A 19446-nucleotide genomic window follows, 5' to 3' on the forward strand; every position below is an offset into this window, starting at 1 on the left:
TAGGCTGTAAAGCAGGGGAGCTTTAGATGATGGTATAGATCCATGGACTCCCTGGCAAAGTACCAGCAGGGCTCATGGGCACTGAAGTCAAAGAACCAAGACAACTCATTTTATCTCTCAGGATTCACATAGCTTCTAGTTTCTACTTCTCTCTGCACGATTCTTCTGTCCTCTTTCTTCCTTTTCTTTGCAGACCAGCTTTCTGGTAGGGGTGTCACCAGATACTCTGGCTGTCCTTTACCAGTGCTACATAGAGACAGGTCTCAAAGAAATGGGTTAGGGCAGAAATGTTCCTCAGTATGTCTACCAAAGATGCTAAGTGCTTAAATCTCTTCTCTTTGTCTTTCCCAGGACTCTCCCTTGCTACCCTTCCTCCAACACTATGAAAATCCTGTCTTCTACAGAGAGACCTTCTTTCTAGATCTCTTGGTTCTTTCCATCCCAATTCTGAGAAGTCACAAGGCAGTCAGGCTTATGGCCCAAGGTCCTGAGCTAATACACACACCATTCCCCAAAACAGTCTCAGGCTTCCCCCAAAATTCTACCCCTGTTTCTATTTATCCTCCTGTGATCTCCCTCATTTTCATCTAACTAATGTTTTGGTTAATGATCTTATCAACATGTGACACCACTGCTCACACATTATGTCTCATGGGGGAGCTGAAACTTCACTCACCCTGGGTCTCACTCAATAAGATCTCAAAATAAACTTCTAATCATCTCCCTGAATTATTTTATACATGTTGTTTCTGGCATACTTAAGATTTTATTCATCAAAAAACTTGAATAGCCCGTTATTAGATACCTACAGTGTATCACAAATTACATTGATTGATTTTTAGAGAGAGAGAGCTTTTGTGAGTTGGCGGGGAGGGGCGGAGGGAGAGGGAGAGAGAAAATCTTAAGCAGGCTCTACACCCAGCGTGGAGCCTGGTATGGGGCTCCATCTCACAACCCTGAGATCATGACCTGAGGAAAATCAAGAGTCAAATGCTTAACCGACTGAGCCACCCAGGCACCCCTCACAAATTACTTTTAAATAACATCCCCAATACTTCTATAAATAGAATTATTATATTATGATTTATGTATTAAGACTTTGTTTTAGCTTTTTTAAAATACATTTTAAGGAAAGGAAAGAAGGCAGCTCAGAGAGATGGAGAGAGGGAAGGAAAGAGTTTTGCTCAACCTCTGAAAGGCCCTGACCTGGCTTTAGCTCTCAGCTACCCCCTTGGATTTTATCTCCCAAACATTCACACATGTCTTAATGAAGTTTGTGGTTGCAGAGAAGTAAGGAAGAAATAACAAGTAAGTGGACAAAACTGGGAAGACTGGCCAGAGAGATACAGAGGAGGGAGATTTATTTCAAATGGAAAGGTCAGAGGAGGATATGACATTTAAATTGACTTCAGAATATATTTTGTGTAACGTGAATAATGTGAGCATAAGAGAAAGGGAGAAAAGTGGAAAAGCCTGGTGAAAGTAAGAGAAGAGAAGAAAGTCATTTTATAGCCCAGGTTCCATAAACAAAACATGGTGTTCTGTGAACAGACAAGACTGCTTCTCCATAGCCTTCTGCGGTCTCATATGTGCCACAACTTACACGATTCTACTGCTAGAGATTCATTTTTGGGCAACTAAGCAGAAGCCTCAATAGGGTCATATATTAGGTCTGTGTCAGTTATCAGAAACTCTTTCAATTGCCTTGTGTGACTGAGAAGGGAGGTAACAAGATACAGAATAAGCAGGCGAGTGTTGATGGGATGGTCCAGGGAAGGCCCACGGAGGAGGTCCTGCATGCAAGGACGGCCTTGGGGGCGCATGGTTGGAGCTGGAGGTGGGCCACACAGACTCTGGCCACAACACACACACACACACACACACACACACAGGGGAGACTATGATCAAAAACCCATTTTTGCCTGTATTACTATTTTTCCCAGAGCCACTCTGGAAAGAAAGCAAATGAGAAAGAAAGCAAAAGATTGCAGAGTGCCTCAATGTAAGACCCACGAAGGCAAGGACTTTGTCTAATTTGTCTCTGCTTTATCCCAGAGCCTACAACAGTGCCTCGCACTCAAACGTTTGGGGGATGTGTAAACAAACACCTACCCTGTGTCAGGCCCTGTGCTTGGTCCTTTACCTACATGAGCTCATTCAAGTCTGACCCATAAACATGGATGAGTAAATTGAGATCCAGAGAGAATCAGAGTCTGGCCTGAGCTCATTCAGCCAGGGAATGGCAATGCCAGGATCCAAATCCTCGTCTCATTGACTAAGGCCAGTGCTATTAACTACCGTGAAACGCTTCTTCACCAGACGGGAAACCAGACCATGACTACAGCACACAGCAATCTCCGTTCAGCGCAACTAAGTCTGATGAGAGCGTCATTCAGATGGAAACTGGAGGAGCCAGTTTTAAGGAAGGCTGAGGGGGTGCAGAATGCAAAGTGAAGCTGACTGTATTTTATGGTCTCAAATTTGGTTCGCCTGAAGTTTAATTGGGACCAGAATTAGTTCAAAGCACCAGTGAGAATTTATTTTTATCTCTGCCTCTCTCTTTGCTTTAAAATCCTGTAGAAGAAAAACAAAAACTATTCCTTCATTAAGCAAGTGGCATCAGAAACTATCACATCAGTGTTGAAAAACACCAAGTAATTTCTTAGTTTCAGAAACCTCAGGTTGCCACTAACAAAATCCCAAGAAGGCTGTGATAACCAGTTACTCAGAAATATTTTGGTGATTCTTTGGTAGACTTAAACCAGAGTAGCTCTCTATATAATAATTTCTATTAATCATCACAAGCTCAAAGATGTTTCTTTTACTCTAGGACTCTATAAAATAATCAATGGTAGAAGAATGAAAAGACAGGAGGAATAAGTGGGAGGAAATCTATATTAAACAGTACCATTCATTTTGTATTCTTTACTAATGGACTTTGGCAGGTGACATTGTGCATTCAGGCTGAGTCTGCTTCTGAACGTTTCTACTGAATGCCAGAGAAGTGTGATGCAACAGACACTAAACTGACGGGCAGCCTTGTGCTAGCTAGTAAAGAACGGAAATGAGTCATCCATTTTCACCCACACTCTTGAAACTAAACCTGAAAGGGAAAAAGTCTAATACAAAAATACAGCTCCCTCTTGTTTATTGCCCTGTCCACATCTGCAAGAACAGTGCCTGACCTGAAGGTTTATGGCACAGATGTTTAATAAATATTTGTGGAAGGAATAAATAAGTGAATTTCTTTCCATTGTTCCCTCAGTCTAGGAAGACGCAGGACAGCAAGAACAGGAGAGTCATGCTGATGACCCACAGAACTCTTGTGTTTGCTGAGACCGCAGATAGACTTGTATCAAGATCCATGTAGACATCTAATAGTCACTGTTAACTCACCATGTGTAAAACAGAACTTTCAATTTCTTCCCTTATAAATCAATCTCCCCCAATCTTCTGTCAATAAATGTGTTTCCATCTGGCCAGCTGCTCAGGGCAAAATCCTAGAAGTGATATTAACTTCATCTCTTCCCCTCATGCCCAGTATCCAAACTCTTAGCATGTAAGCTCTGCTCCCCAGAATATATCCTGAATCTAATCACTTTACCACCTCAGCTAAGACTACCCGAATCCTACCACCATGGTCAAACATCTGGCGATTGCAATAACCTCTCTCTGGTCTGCCACTTCCAAGTTTATCCTTATGCAATTTAATCTTCGTCTAGTTCTGTACCAGGTAATTTCTTAATTCCAGAAACTGTGATCATTTTAATAATGAATATTATTTCACTCCGCTGCTTGTAACTCTCCAGTGGTCTCCTGTTGCCCTTAGAACAGAAGTCTATTCTGCCATTACCTGCAGGCCATGTCTAGTCAGGCCTCCTCACCATCTCTCCGACTTTATCTTCTACCACACTGCCCCTCCCGCCCTCACCATGCTGGCTTGCTTGCTTCTCTTTGAACATTTCCATTGCAAGGACTTTGCAATTCCTGTTTCTCTATACAGAATGCCCTTCCTCCAGATCTTCATGTGGCTGATTCCGTCTCATCACTCAGGCTTTGGCACGAATGTATCCTTACCTGGAATGCCTTCCCTGAGTGATGTTGACCCTCTCCACAATACCCACACACAAGGTATATTCTATCGCAGCATCCTGTTTTATTTTCTCCATAGAACTTAAAACTATCTGAAATTACATGATGAATATATATGCTTACTTGGTTATTATATGTCTCCCAACTAGGGTGTAATGTGATAAAAGTAGGGATCTTATTGGTCTTGTTCTTCATATCTCCTAAACTTCAAAAAATGTTTCTGGAAGTGTTTGAGCAGTTTTTGTGCCTGTATTTGGTACTTTTGTTGAGTAAGTGGTCATTATTTTACAGGGACTCTGCAAGCAGGAGAGAAAGTGTGATTGAGACTGAGTCCTTTTATATTGGCTTTAAAGCAGAATCTGATAGCCCTCTCTTCACTTTTAAACTGCCAGTGTAGGGCGCCTGGGTGGCTCGGTTGGTTAAGCAACTGCCTTCGGCTCAGGTCATGATCCTGGAGTCCCGAGATCGAGTCCTGCATCGGGCTCCCCGCTCAGCGGGGAGTCTGCTTCTCCCTCTGACCCTCCCCCCTCTCATGTGCTCTCTCATTCTCTCTCTCTCAAATAAATAAATAAAATCTAAACTGCCAGTGTATCACAGAGCTAATTCTGACACATCTATATCAAAAATTAATTTCCTCAATTCTGTGTGTATAGTATTCAGTTTTTTTCTAAATATTATGCACATCCGGCATGGCTGTTAGCAGCTAAATGATTCTTTTAATCGCACATTTCCCACTGCCTCTCTGCCTCACCCCCCTCATTTTAACTTACAGTGATAATTTCCTAAATGTAAGCAGTTTCGTTTTAAATGCTGGCAGAAAAAAAGAAGCTCTTCTTTGCAATGGCAGAGGTATCTGTTGTTACTTAGCCAAGTGCTTCTTCAGTAGCCAAGTTCTCATTAGAAAGCTAACTTTCCAGAGTAGTTCAGAGGTGCCATTTAGAATGATTTCACGTTACTGAGCCAATGTGCCATATCATGACACCCCGAGGCTACTTGCCCTGGAGTGTCACAAAATGACACCCTGTCCTAATCATCACTAAGTAATATGAACCTATAAGCCTGATCTTCGAAGTCTAAGAGTACAGTCTGTTTCTACACGAGGAGAGATTTGATTTTTTAAAATCATTTTAAATGATTGTTTAGCTTATTGCAATAATGGGGCCTTCATATTTAAAGTAGTTGCATTAGCTGTCATTGCAAACAAAGCTGCATTTATATTTTTAGGTTTATTTCACAGTACTCATCATTTGCCCATCTGTCTATCCACTTGTACTCAAATTACAATACCATTCTGATGGGATATTTTTTTTAATGTCTGTATTAGAGAGAATGGTAACAACACAAACTGAAAAAGCAAATAAATCCTAGAGAAGAAAAATAAATCCATATCTCTAAGAGGCATAAATAACCAAAAAATAAATAATAAAAGTAAAAGGAATCAAAGCTGTTCAAGTAACAGTCTTCAACATTTTTGTTTTTTTTATCAAGAATTTGTATTATTTTTGTTGAAAACTGCACCGAATGCTCTTTCCAACTTTACATTAAACAAATATAGTAATGGTAATTCACACTGAAACAAAACACTAAAATAAGACATATTCCTGATAGTTGTTTAAGTTTGTTTGTTTGTTGGTCACAAAAACAGGAATGTACCTCTACGGTGGCTCAAAATAGAACATCTTCTTTAAAAAAAAAAGTTAATGATTCACAAAATACAGCATGTAACTGGTTGATACAAATCTAATATTTGTTAAAATAGTCACATCTTATAACACATCTGAGGTGTTTTTGTATAAAATATTACATAACGAAAAGAATATTTTAATGCCTAAAAATGTGAGTTTGTTCATAGACTAAGTTACCATAAAAAGTGTTTCCTGAGACATTAAAAAAATGCACCATGATTCTTCTTGAAACTCTTCAACTCAAAACTTTCCACTCAGTAAAATAGCTGAGGACCTACAACTGAGAAAATATATTGGAGTACAAACAATTTATGAAACTCGATACTTTTTCTTTCCTTTTGTCATCATCCAAGGGTATTACTGCACTTATAACCAACTTGCCTGCCCAGTCTATAGTTCAGGTGTTAGAGACACCTCTCCACAGGATCCTGCAGTATCTTCAGTGTTATTTCAGTGCTATGCTTACAATTGTCTAGCACAGGCAATCTAAAAATCAGGATTTTTTTGGTAGTAATTTAATCTTCCTATTTGTAAAGGAGGTAACCAGCCCCCATATATCACAGGATGGGGATTTCCTCCTTATGTTTTTGTTTTGATGTTTGAAATTCCTGTTGCAACATTCTAGAGCAAGGTGCTCAGGACCGGCTGTGCCCAAGGGATGGATGAAGAAAAAACATCTATCTATTCCTTGTGATTTGATGCACAGATACGACCTTTTAAAAAATTAATAAATAATAATGTAAAAGCAACAACACGTGTGACACCATATAAAACATGACTATTTGTATTATTTCTTCATTTTCCAGTTCTATTCAAAGGTAGGATTTTGCAGTAACTTACTAATATTAAGAGCCAATTGATACTAAAGCAAAACTGAGATGATGGATTTATTAGTTATCAGAGGAGTTTTAAATGGGCCTTATTGCTTAGCAGTAAGAATAGCAAAGTACGGAAGATACTATAGCAGCCATTAGGAACTTTTACATCTATTTTAGAGAAATAAATATAAAATCACCTAGGCTAAGTGCCAAATGAGTGGTATAGACACTTAATTTTGAGAGCCAAAATAATAGGCTTTTAAATACTTTTCCAGTTTAAAATATCATTTGATAAAAAAAACTATATGAAGGGAACTTGGTTAATTACTATTAAAATTAATATCTATAAAAATTAAAAGCAGCAACTCTGCATTTAGGAATTTATTCTATTGAAACACATCTATCTGAATACAAAGACATAGGTAAAAAAAATGTTGATTGCTGTAAATGTTCATTGGTGAAGAGAATGGAAATGACTCAAATGTCTGACAATAGGGTACCCAACACACAAAATAAATCATATCCTCCTAATGTAATATAAAAATAATTTAAAAACTGAGTTAGAATTGTAACTTACGTTGTAAATAAAATAATATCTAACATACTGAGTAAGTAACTCACCAAGCTGTGTATATAATATGTTTTTTTTTCTGTTTTGGTTTTTTTTAAAGATTTTATTTATTTATCTGACAGAGAGAGACACAGCGAGAGCGGGAACACAAGCAGGGGGAGTAGGAGAGGGAGAAGCAGGCTTCCTGCTGAGCAGGGAGCCCAATGTGGGGCTCCATCCCAGGATCCTGGGATCATGACCTGAGCCGAAGGCAGACACTTAACGACTGAACCACCCAGGCGCCCCGTGTATATAATATGTTAATCCAAAGATATATATAGTTGTTTATATATAACAGATCATGAAATTTTGCTTATATTATTGTGGAAGTATAGATATTACTGGAAGACACATAGAAATTAATATTAGTTGCCTCTGGGAGGAAGTTATGGGACAAGGAGACAGGACAGAAAGTCAATTTCATTATACTAATGTCTTTGAATAATTTAAATTTTTGATCAGGCACATACATTTGTTTATCAAAAAATACTTGTAAAATATAAAGGATGGAAAATTTAAAAATACTATCCACGTTCAATTAGGGCTCCAATTTCAAGATGGTCCAAACTGGGTAATGGGAAAACTTTTCATTAAGAATTGAAATTTATTTCGGGGTGCCTGGGTGGCTCAGTTGGTTAAGCAACTGCCTTCGGCTCAGGTCATGATCCTGGAGTCCCGGGATCGAGCCCCGTGTCGGGCTCCCCGCTCGGTGGGGAGTCTGCTTCTCCCTCTGACCCTTTGCTCTCTCTCTCACTCTTTCTCTCTCTCCAATAAATAAATAAAATCTTTAAAAAAAAAAAGAATTGAAATTTATTTCAATGGCTCCCTAAAATGTACTGAGCTTTAAAAAAGGTAATTATCACAAAACATCTCCCTATACAATATCTCTATATAAGCATGCTCAGTTTGTTTTATTGAATTTTATATATACAGATGTTAGGATCTCATAGGATTTATTTCACTTCGAAAAAACCAAATATTGAGATAAGATAATGGCTTGCAATGTCTTAGCATTAATTGACTTTTTTTCTTATAGTCGCTAACCACATCCTCTACCAAAACACTCTTCTGTAGTTTCTGTATCTTGTAAGTTTCTTTGTAAGTAACAATGATCTTCAAACACTCAAATATTATTTTTAATGATCTAATAGTTATAAATTAAGGAAGTACAAAATAACACAAAGTATTAGTAATTATTCTTATACATTGAATAATATTTCTTCATGTTTCTATGGCTGAGTTCTGATCTTTAAGAACATAGCCATAGCTGCTTTTTTCAGATGCCCTATAAGCACACACCATAATTATACCTACTGTTAGTGAGTGTGCTATCTCCTTTTGGCCCTGATACCATAAAGGTTTATGTGCTAATAATAGTCATGATAATAAATCTATAAAAAGATTGAGAACAATGATTTTTCATCAATCTGAGATTCAAAGTGAGCAGTTAGGATCACTTCATTTTTTAATAGAAGAAATTTAAATTTAAATATTCAAATGTAAAATATTTAATAGAATAAAATGGAAAAATATTTAAACTAGATATTTAAATGGAAAAGTATCTACAGAAAAATGTAGTGATTACATATTAAATTCAGAGTTCTGTGGATAAAGTGGTTCAAAGGAAAAATCATTGAGAAATACTCTATTTTGTAATTTTGACAAAGAGTAAATACTGTATTTATTTCTAAGCATCAAAATAAAAGAAAAACTGAAGGGGAAAAATCTAAAATTTGAACTACCCTAGGCAACTGACATCCAGAAGAATATGTAAGAATGTTTTCACAACTTTTCCTAAGGCTGTATCTAATTAAAATGCAATAAAAAATTATCCACATAATTCAGGTATATTTAAAATCCCACCTTTTTTTGAATAGCCAGTGAATAAAATGTTCGGTGTTTGAGCTTGATAACAGGATATAGTCCATATTTTACATTACCAAACAGAGACAAATAAAAAGCAGGCAGCAATAAAATGCTCAGTTCCAAACTGTTAATTCTTCGAAGCTTGAACTGGCTAATAACACAAATTGGGACGTCTCATGAGGATGTAGTCCTGCTTAAATATAACTACTCTTGAACTTTTGTGGAAAAGAGTGAATGTGGACATTAAAAATTTGCAATCTAGTAAATGAAATATATTTGACAGTTAATTCTTCTGGGTGAGTATATTGGGCCAAACTCTGACTTCTGTGCTTGCCTTAGGCTCCTATTAAGGTCAGACAAGTATAGAATTGGGTTGAATGTTCAAAATCCTAGAAACTTTTCTAAGTACCCTAATTAGAAAGGGAGCAAACATAAATTTTCTGTAAATTGGAGGATTCTATTTTGTATCACTATCGTCTGAATTCTTAAATCCTACAAGAAGATGAGGAAAACTATTTAATATTTATATCTATTTTGGAAGGGAGGAAAGAAGGAAAAGAGGGAGGAAGGGGGGAAGGGGGGAGGGAGGGATGAAGTTTACATGCTTCACAGTTTCTCCAGGATGCAATTACATTTATCCTATCATATAGGGTGACTATTATCAGAATCTTCATAAAAATGGCCTGACCTAGGCGACACTGCTGTCACAAATTTATTTTCGAGGACTCTTTACCACCCATTCTATATACACTTCATCAGTGACTTCTCCCCTCTGGTGTTCCTTTTCCTATAAAATATGTTTTCTCCCAGAAGTTAAGTATGATGATAAAGAAAATGTTCATTAATATGGCTTGATGGTTATTTAGGCACTGGCATTTCACTCTTGGTCATTTGAAGACTGAAATGACCTACAGATCCAAGGGAAGGAAGCTGTAAGTCATTCATTACTCATTCCCTCATTGGAGCAGACACTATCTGTGCCCTGTTCCTTGTCGCTCAGTAATCACCATTATACCGCCTGCAGTTTCTTTCCAGAAGCACCTTGGAACCTCTGTCTGAGGGCTTTCTCTGCCATAGGAGCATGCTCAGAAGGAAGGTAATAGAGTGGATGCCCTCAGCAGCAGCCCTCAACCAATCAGAATGGGGGTTCTACAACATCTCTCAGAGAAAGCCAGTAGAAATGAGCCCCAGTAGCCCACAGTGGTCACTTGCTCACTAACATGCTCTTTTTGAGAATCCTTCCCCCTTTTTTTCTGGTCTTACTTCTCCACTCTTCTACTGAGGCTTCTTGGGATTACTTTCCAAATAAACTACTTGCACTTGAATACTTATTTGAGAGTCTGTTTCTGCTGGGGAGCCCAACCTAAGACACTCATTCATTCTTTAAGAACATTTATTTAGTATATTCTAGGGGCTAAGAAATGTGACCAGCAATAGGAATCAAATATGAATCCTGAGGACAAGTAAGTGAATATTTTCAAGCAGGGAGCTATGTTATACACTTCCGCAAATTCCTATCATAACAGATCACCTTCTATAATTAGCTTTGCTTGTTATCGTTCATCCTTTTCTTTAGTCGAGATCAGATAGTTATTACCTGGTATTCAGGCAATTTTCTTCTTTATCAAGTCATGCTTGGTTTCCTCATCTCTCTCAGCACCTTTAACACTTCAACCTACTCATTCAATTTGACCATCTTCATTCTTATTTTCTCTCCTACCTCTGCAACAGTCTATTGACTATTCTTTTTTTTTTTTTAAGATTTTATTTATTTATTTGATGGAGAGAGACACAACAAGAGAGGGAACACAAGCAGGGGAAGTGGGAGAGGGAGAAGCAGGCTTCCCGTGGAGCAGGCAGCCCGATGCGGGGCTCGATCCCAGGATCCTGGAATCATGATCTGAGCCGAAGGCAGACGCTTAACGACTAAGCCACCCAGGCACCCCTCTATTGGCTATTCTTCATGACAAAGCAATATATCACATCACAGTAGCCAATAAGACTATGTCCCAGTTCTCATTTCCAAAATCTTAATTGTCAGTCATTTGGGTATGTTACCCAATGGGGTGAAAGCAATTTCCCAATATTCAGCCATCTTTAAATGTCTCATCCTAGTTCCAGTGTATCATTCCCATGACGAACCACTTACAAATATATTTTTACATTTAATCCACAAGTAGTTCCAAGATAGGAATTATTATATGTATTTCATAGATTAGAAAACTGTGGCTTTCTGTCCTGAAAGTTTTGATATTTCCACATATTCTACTGTACTCACCCCACGATCATATACAAAGAATTTAAATACATTTTTCTCATGTTCTCCTTAACCATTCATGAGAACCTGTAAAATGGTCAATGCTCAAATGATCCTTCTGGCATTTCAAGAATCATATGCTTATATTTGATTCTCACTGAGCAGTTGTTAAGAATATCTTCAAATAATCTCATTAGTAATGAGCTATATTCCTGTGTGTCATTCATTAGTGATGTGTTGTCTCTGAATTCAGGAAATAGTTCCTGCAAACAAATTTTTCTCTAAAACAAAATACCTAGGAAATTTTCCAATGGCACATATGCCAGTTAACATCTCTTTTCTGCTACTAGAATTTCCTTTAAAATATTTGAACTCTTGGTCCTAGCAAGGCCACCTCCTCCATCAGTCAGTTCATGTGTCACACTGGTATCTGGGGAAATGGTTAGGTAGTAATTTTTCCTTGAGAAAAACACTATGCTTTTATTTATTATTATTATTATTTTTTCTCTCTTGGAAATTTTATTGGTCCTGGGGAAAAGAAGGCAGGCAGCCCCGGCCTCCTGCCCACAGTGCCACAGGCTCTCACTGCTTCTGTTTGCTGTTGATGGGGAGGTTCACCGCCTCGGGGGGAGGCCAGGAAGGCCTTGAGCTTGGGCCAGGAGCTGAGGTGCGCCAAGTAGGCAGAGAGCAGGGGGAAGGAATCCTGGCAGGAAGAGGGGGTGGAGGACAGGACCTGGTGAATCAGCAGCAAGTCCAGCAGGTTGTAGTCTGCGGAGGAGATCTGGTGGCCCACGATGAAGGCCTGGCCCCCCTGGTTCTGGGACAGCAGGGTCTCAGACGTCTTCAGGTGCCCTGCTGGTGCCTTCACATACCCCTCCTTGCCTGCCTCATAGTTGGTGTAGATGATATGATGTATCTGCCTCAGAGGTTCCCCACACCCTCATTCACCGCATCTACCAGGGCCGCCTCCCCGCTGGTCCTTCATGAACAGCCCAAGGGTGCAGCCCAGGTGCTACAGGATGGCACTGGACTGGTACAGGGTTAGGCCTCTGTCCTGGAGCTTGGGAAGCTGCCCATACAGACAGGAGGTCTTGAGTGAGCCCTGCAGCCAGGTCTCCCTGGTCACCACCTCCTCCTTCCAGTAGTGCTAGTGTGTTTACGCTGAGCTGCGGCTTGTTTCAGCAGTATGAAGACTTGGCAGCAGGTTTGGAAAAGCAAATGGCCAAAGTTAAAACTTAGGAGGGGAATGGAAAGAACATGAAAGCATTAAAGCATTTCTCTTCACGTTTTGGTCCTATAAATCCATAAGGTCCTCAGATAATAAAGAACTGGATGTATTTGCTCCTTCCGTTTGGTGTTCAAAATGACTGGAAACAGTGGAGCTTCCGTCTGTGTCAGTGTTTCCAGGCTAAAAGAAGATGCTTACTTTAGAAATGATCATTCAAAATGATTCAGAAAAGAATGGGATATTTTTAGGAAGTCATTTACTCAAAAAACCTCCGTGGGACTGCTGGAGGAGCAAATATGAATTTATTCCCAGAGGATATAGTTAAATATTCCTGACTGAAATAAGGACTGTGCCATTGGAAACTAAGCATGAAAACAAGAGCAAGGAATTAAAATAAAAGCACATATATGTGCTTTACAAATAAAAACCACCCAGAGGAAGATCAGGAATGAACAGTAAATATGAGACATAGGAAAGAATGGATAGTTGGCATATACATACTGTCACCAGCCTTCTCAAGGAAGCCTCTCTATTATTGCTATCTGGGATAGAAACATGACCTTTTATTACCAGACTTAGAGGAAAGGCTCGTTAGCAAATATACAGTATAGCCCATCTCCAATTTTTCCTTTCTTTACGTACCATTTTAGCAAGTTGCCAAGATGTTCTGAAGGTGCATTGTAAAGGTTTTTCTTAATGGCTTAGGGTTATTTAGGATAATGGCCACTGTTGTTTTCATGAAGTAGAGTACCCTCCATAAAACCAAGAGGTATCCACACAAGTAAACACTATCTTAATTTGAAATAAACTGAGGAAATGTGAAGATAATGAGATCTTCTAAAAATCATTTTTCAGTGGAGAGAGACACGTCTATCGGCAATAATAACTACTTGTTATATCTCTAGAACTCTAAGAAAATGCTAAGACCAATGGGATAACTTTGGAAGTTAACAAATCTCCAATTATAAAAATAGTATATATAATTTGGAAAAGGCAAACAAAAATTTTTAAAAATTCACAATTCAGTAATAGTCACCATTAATATTTTGAAGAATTTTTTGGTTTTTTTCCCAGCATATTTTGGTTGTTTTTTTTTTAATTGAGATATAGTTGACATGTAACATCATATTAGTTTCAAGTGTACAATATAATGGTTTGATATTCGTATATATGATGAAATGATTGCCACATTAAGTCTATTTAACTAGCCACATGGTTACAAAGATTTTTTTTCCTTGTGATGAGAACTTTTAAGATCTATTCTCTTAGCAATTTAAAAATATGCAATACAGCATTATTAACTTTAGTCACCATGATGTATATTACGTCCCCAGAACTTATTTATTTCATACCTGGACATTTGTACATTTTGACCACCCTCACCCATTTTGCCCAGCCCCCCACCCCTGTCTCTGAGAACCACCAATTTTTCTCTGTATCTTTGGTTTTGTTTTTTGTTTTTAGATTCTACATATATGTGAGTTCATACTTGTCTTGCTCTTTTTAACTTCTTTCACTTAGCAGAATTCCCTCAAGGTCTATTCATGTTGTCACAAATGGCAAGATTTCATTCTTTTATATGGCTGAATGATATTCCATTGTGTATATATACCACATTTTCTTTAATCATTTATCCATTAATGGACACTTAGTTTGCTTCCATGTGTTGGCTATTGTAAATAATGTAAATAATGCACAGGGGGGCATATACCTTTTTGAGTTAGTGTTCTCATTTTCTTTGAATTTCTTTTGAATTTCAATTTCTTTGAATCTCATTTTCTCTTCATATTTCTTTGAATAAATATCTAGAAGTGGAATTGCTGGATCATATAGTAGTTCTATTTTTAATTTTTTTAGAAACCTCCATAATATTTTCCATAGTGGCTACACCATTTATACTCCTACCAAGAGTGTACAAGGCTTCCCTTTTTCTCCACATCCTCACCAACACTTGCTATTGCTTGTCTTTTGGATACTAGCCATTCTAACAGTATCTCAGTGTGGTTTTGATTTGCATTTACCTGATGATGAGTAATATTGAGCACTTTTTCATGTACTTGTGGTCCGTGTGCAGGTCTTCCTTGGAAAAATATGTACTTACATCTTTTGTGATTTTTTAATGGATTGTTTGTTTTTTTGCTATTAAATTGTATGAGTTCTTTATATATTTTGATTATTAACACCTTATCAGATATATGATCTGCAAATATTTTCTCCCATTTAGTAGGTTGCCTTTTCACTTTGTTGATGGCTTCCTTTGCCATGCAGAAGCTTTTCAGTTTGATGTAGTCCCATTTGTTTATTTTTGCTTTTGTTGCCTTTGCTTTTGGTATCAAAATCCAAAAAATCATCACCAAGACCAATGTAAAAAAGAAGCTGTGTTTTCTTCTAGGAATTTTATGGTTTTAGGTCTTATGTTCAAGTTTTCAGTGCATTTTAAGTTAATTTTTGTGTATGGTATAAGATAATGGTCCAGCTTTATTCCTTTTCATGTGGCTGTCTAGTTACCCTAACACCATTTATTAAAGAGACTGCCCTTCCAGTTATGTATTCTTCGCTCCTTTGTCACATATTAATTGACTATATAATGCATGGGTTTATTTCTGGACTCCTACTTTGTTCCACTGATCCATGTGCCTGTTTTTAAGCCAATACCGTGTTTTTTGAAATTGCTTTAAAATATAGTTTTAAGTCAGGAAACACAATGCCCCCAGCATTGTTCTTCTTTCTCAAGATTGCTTGGGGCTATTTGGAGTCTTTTGTGGTGCCATACAAATTTTAGAGTTCTTGGTCCTGTTTCTGTGAAAAGGGCCATTAGAATTTTAATAGCGATTACACTGAATCTTAGATTGCTTTGGGTAGTATGAATGTTTTTAATAGTATTAATTCCTCCAATCCATGAGAACGGAATACCTTTCTATTTATTTTTGTCATCTTCAATTTCTTTCATCAGTGTCTTACAGTTTTCAGTGTATAGGTCTTTCACCTCCTTGGTTAAACTTATTCCTAGATGTTTTATCCTTTTTGATACAATTGTAAATCGGTCTGTTTTCTTAATTTCTCTCTCTAATAGGTTGCTATTAGTTTGTAGAAACAAATTTTATATATTGATTTTGTGTTCTACAACTTTACTGACTTTGTTTCATTAGTTCTAATAGTTTTTTGGTGGAATGTTTAGGATTTTCTATATATAATATCATGTCATTTGCATACAGTGATAGTTTTACTTCTTCTTTTCCAATTTTCATACCTTTTATTTCTTGCCTAATTACTTTGACAAAGATTTCAGTACTTTGTCGAATAAAAGTGGTGAGAGTGGCCATCCTCATCTTGTTCCTGATCATAGAGGAAAAGCTTTCACTTTTTCACCATTGAGTGCGATGTTAGCTGTGGGCTTATCATATAGGACCTTTATTCTGTTGAGGAACATTTGCAGTATACCCACTTTATTCAGAGTTTTTATCATAAAGGGATGTTGAATTTTGCCAAATGCTTTTTCTACATCCATGGAGATGATCATATGATTTTTATCCTTCGCTTTGTTAATGTGGTGTATCACATTGACTGATTTACAGATGTTGAAACATTCTTGCATCCCTGGAATAAATCCCACTCGATCATGGTGTATGACTCTTTTAATGTATTGTTGAATTCAGTTTGCTAATATTTTGTTGAGGATTTTTGCATCTGTGTTCATCAGAAATATCAGTCTGTAATTTTCTTTTCTTCCTTGCAGCATTTTTGCCTGATTTTGGTATCAGGTCAATGCCTGCCTCAAAAAAAAAAAAAAAAATGGATTTAGAAGTGATTCCTTCTCCTCTTCTATTTTCTGGGAAGAGTTTGAGAAGAATTGTTTTCCATTTTTCTTTAAATGTTTGGTAGAAAGCACCAGTGAAGCCATCTGGTTCTAGACTTTTGTTTGTTAGGAGGCTTCTGATTACTGATTCAATCTCTTACTAGTAATCAGTCTATTCAGATTTTCTATTCATAATTCAGTTTTGGTAGGTTGTATGTTTTTAGGAACTTAGCTATTTGTCTAGGTAGTCCCGAATTGTTGGTATATAATTTTTCATAGTAGTCTCTTATGATTCTTTATATTTCTCTGTATTATCAGTTCTAATATCTCCTCTTTCAATTCTACTTTTATTTATTTGAGTCGTCTGTCTTTTGTTCTTAGTGAATCTAGCTAAAGGTTTGTCAGTTTTGTTTATATTTAAAAAAAACAGCTTTTAGTTTCATTGATCTTTTCTATTTTCCTTTCAGTCTCTATGTCATTTATTTCAGCTCTGATCTTTGTAAATGTCTGATTTGTTTTAGATTAGCTTCCAGAATTGCAAATACCGGTTCAAACACTATGAACAATTTGAAAAATCTAAAAACATAAAGCTAAATTGCTTTCAGATATGTTTTCTAATTTACATCCCCACCAGCTGTGCATGCAAATTCAGAAACTTTTCAAAGAGATCTAGGCCCACTCCACACTGATTCCAAAATAAATTATTATAAGGACAAAAGAATGACATTTGCCATTAAATGTTTTTGTTGTTTTTTTTTTTTAAAGATTTTATTTATTTATTTGAGAGAGAGAAAGCACATGAGAGGGGGGAGGGTCAGAGGGAGAAGCAGACTCCCTGCCGAGCAGGGAGCCCGATGCGGGACTCGATCCCAGGACTCCAGGATCATGACCTGAGCCGAAGGCAGTCGCTTAACCAACTGAGCCACCCAGGCGCCCTAAATGTTTTTTAATGCTTAGTAATGCTTTCAAGTTTACTTCAAGTATATAATTATAGAATTTTATTTTAATGATACTGCTATTATATGTTTTCAAAGAAGATGTAAATCTGTTTTAGAAGATTCAACAGAATTAATAAATATCAAATTTATTATTCAGTAGTTATATTTACTTCGCATTACATTAGACAAATATATCTAGAACATGTATATACGTCTTATAGAATTTAGAGTATAATATATTAATTATATCCATTTATAATTGTCATGTCTTTGCTTTGCCCATGTTGTCAAACTACAATTTGCTTGGTATTGTTCTTTTTTTTTTTTTAAGATTTTATTTCTTTATTTGAGAGAGCGAGAACACAAGCAGAGGGAGGGGCAGAGGGAGAGGGAGAAGCAGGCTCCCCGCTAAGCAGGGAACCCTACATGGGGCTCCATCCCAAGATTCTGGGATCATGACCTGAGCCAAAGGCAGACGCTTAACTGACAGCCACCCAGGTGCCCCTGCTTGGTATTATTCTCTCGCTTGTAATACAACCCCAAATTACATCATTCCTGTTGAGAAAATTGACCCTGTTGGAATGATCTTCCTTTATGGTCATTTCCATAAAGGCTTTGCGGTAAATACAAGTGTTCACTTTCTTGAACTCTTTAGAGCAATTTTGTGATGCCATAACCCACTTCGTTGTTGTATTCCCTTAATAGGTATTGGGTCACTTCACCATGAAGGCATGGTACTGGAAACCTAGTAGACAGATATGGAAATACATTGATCTAGTGTGGAGGTGGACAAGGCACTATAAACAGTATGTCATGGGAACACAGGAGGCCCATCTGAATTCACCAAGAGATGAGATTATTTGAGCTAAAACTTGGAGGATAAGAAGTTGGTCGGAGGATATTGGGGAAACATTACAGGTGGTAAAAATAACATATGCAAAGATATACGGACATTTTTAAAAAGCCCAACACATTGTAGGAGCTGCGGGTAATAAGTATTAGTGAGTAAAACAAGGGTTGAGCTTGGGAGGTTGGAAATAGACACAAAGCAGACCGAGTATGCAGGGCCTACCTCATGAAGCATGTGCTATTGCCTTGTGAAGGGAGTTTGGATTTTATTCTGTAGATAATGTGAAACTATTGAAGCATTTTGCATGAAAAATTTGTGGTCATAATTATAACTGGAGTCTATGTAATAAATATTTTGGAGGTAGAGAAAGTCTGTAGGTGAGCACATTTGGGAAGTTACTGCATGAGGCCAGAAGAGACATTAGTGTTTGTGTCAAGGTAATGAGAATTGGAAGGGAAAATGAGGTAAAAAAAAAATCTGTATTTTATGAGAAAGGTAGCAAAGGCAATAAGACTTAAGAATTGATTGAATTTGGAAGATGTTGTCCTAAAGCCAATTTTGTAAAAATTATCTCAGTGATGGGTCATTCAGTAAGATCTCATCAACTCATTACAACTGAGGGAAAAGGTTAATTTGATTTGTTTCAAGTCTGAATTACAGAATATTTGTAAGAGAAATTTTTTAATATACTTGTGCACAAAAAGTTTGTCAGTCACACTTTGGTGGTATTATAAAAAAAAAAAAAAGAATTAAGGGGAACTTTGGCAGAAAAAAAGATTCATATGGGAAATCCTTGCTCCATCAGACATTATTACCAAATGTAAGATGTTGTATTAGTTTGCTAGGGCTGCCGCAAGCACAGACCCAGTACCACAGACTGGGTGGTTTAAACGCCAGAAATTTATTTCTCACAACTTTGGAGGCTAGAAGTTCAAGACCAAGGTGTCAGCAGGGTTGATTTCCTCCGAGGCCTCTCTCTTCAGCTTGTAGATGGCAGGTTTTTCCTGGTGCCTTCATATTTTTTTTTCTGTGTGTGTCTCTGACCTAATCTCCTGTTCCTGTAAGGGCACCAGTTATATTCTATTAGGGCCTACTTTCATGGTCTAATTTCACCTTAATTATGTCTTGTAGATCCTGTCTCCACACACAGTCACATTCTGACGTACTGAGTTAGGATTTCAACATAGGAATTTCAGAGGACACAACTGAAGCCATAACAGATATGGACTGGAGTAAAGATCTAAAGAGGTATTTTTATTTCCATAGCATTAAGTAAGAAATTAAGAGGGAATATCATAAGAAGAAC

General features: G+C 37.4%; 1 long non-coding RNA gene and 1 pseudogene across 2 annotated transcripts in view; one reads left to right on the plus strand and one right to left on the minus strand.

Moving 5' to 3' along the window:
• Positions 1-19446, plus strand: part of LOC135365398 (uncharacterized) — a 142995-nt gene that overhangs the window by 48218 nt on the left and 75331 nt on the right. Inside the window, exon 3 of one of the 2 annotated variants that reach the window (XR_010413121.1) lies at positions 19272-19388. The exons of the other annotated variant lie outside the window; for it this stretch is intronic. This is a non-coding gene — a long non-coding RNA (uncharacterized LOC135365398). The remainder of the gene's footprint in view (positions 1-19271; positions 19389-19446) is intronic. 2 annotated transcript variants of the gene reach the window in all.
• LOC123835260 (glutathione S-transferase P-like) lies at positions 11825-15885 on the minus strand (annotated as a pseudogene).

The sequence above is a fragment of the Mirounga angustirostris genome, unplaced genomic scaffold (assembly GCF_029215605.1).
Source record: "Mirounga angustirostris isolate CCGP_5_RB_7025 unplaced genomic scaffold, mMirAng1.0.hap1 SCAF_7, whole genome shotgun sequence".
Taxonomy (NCBI): Eukaryota; Metazoa; Chordata; class Mammalia; order Carnivora; family Phocidae; genus Mirounga; species Mirounga angustirostris.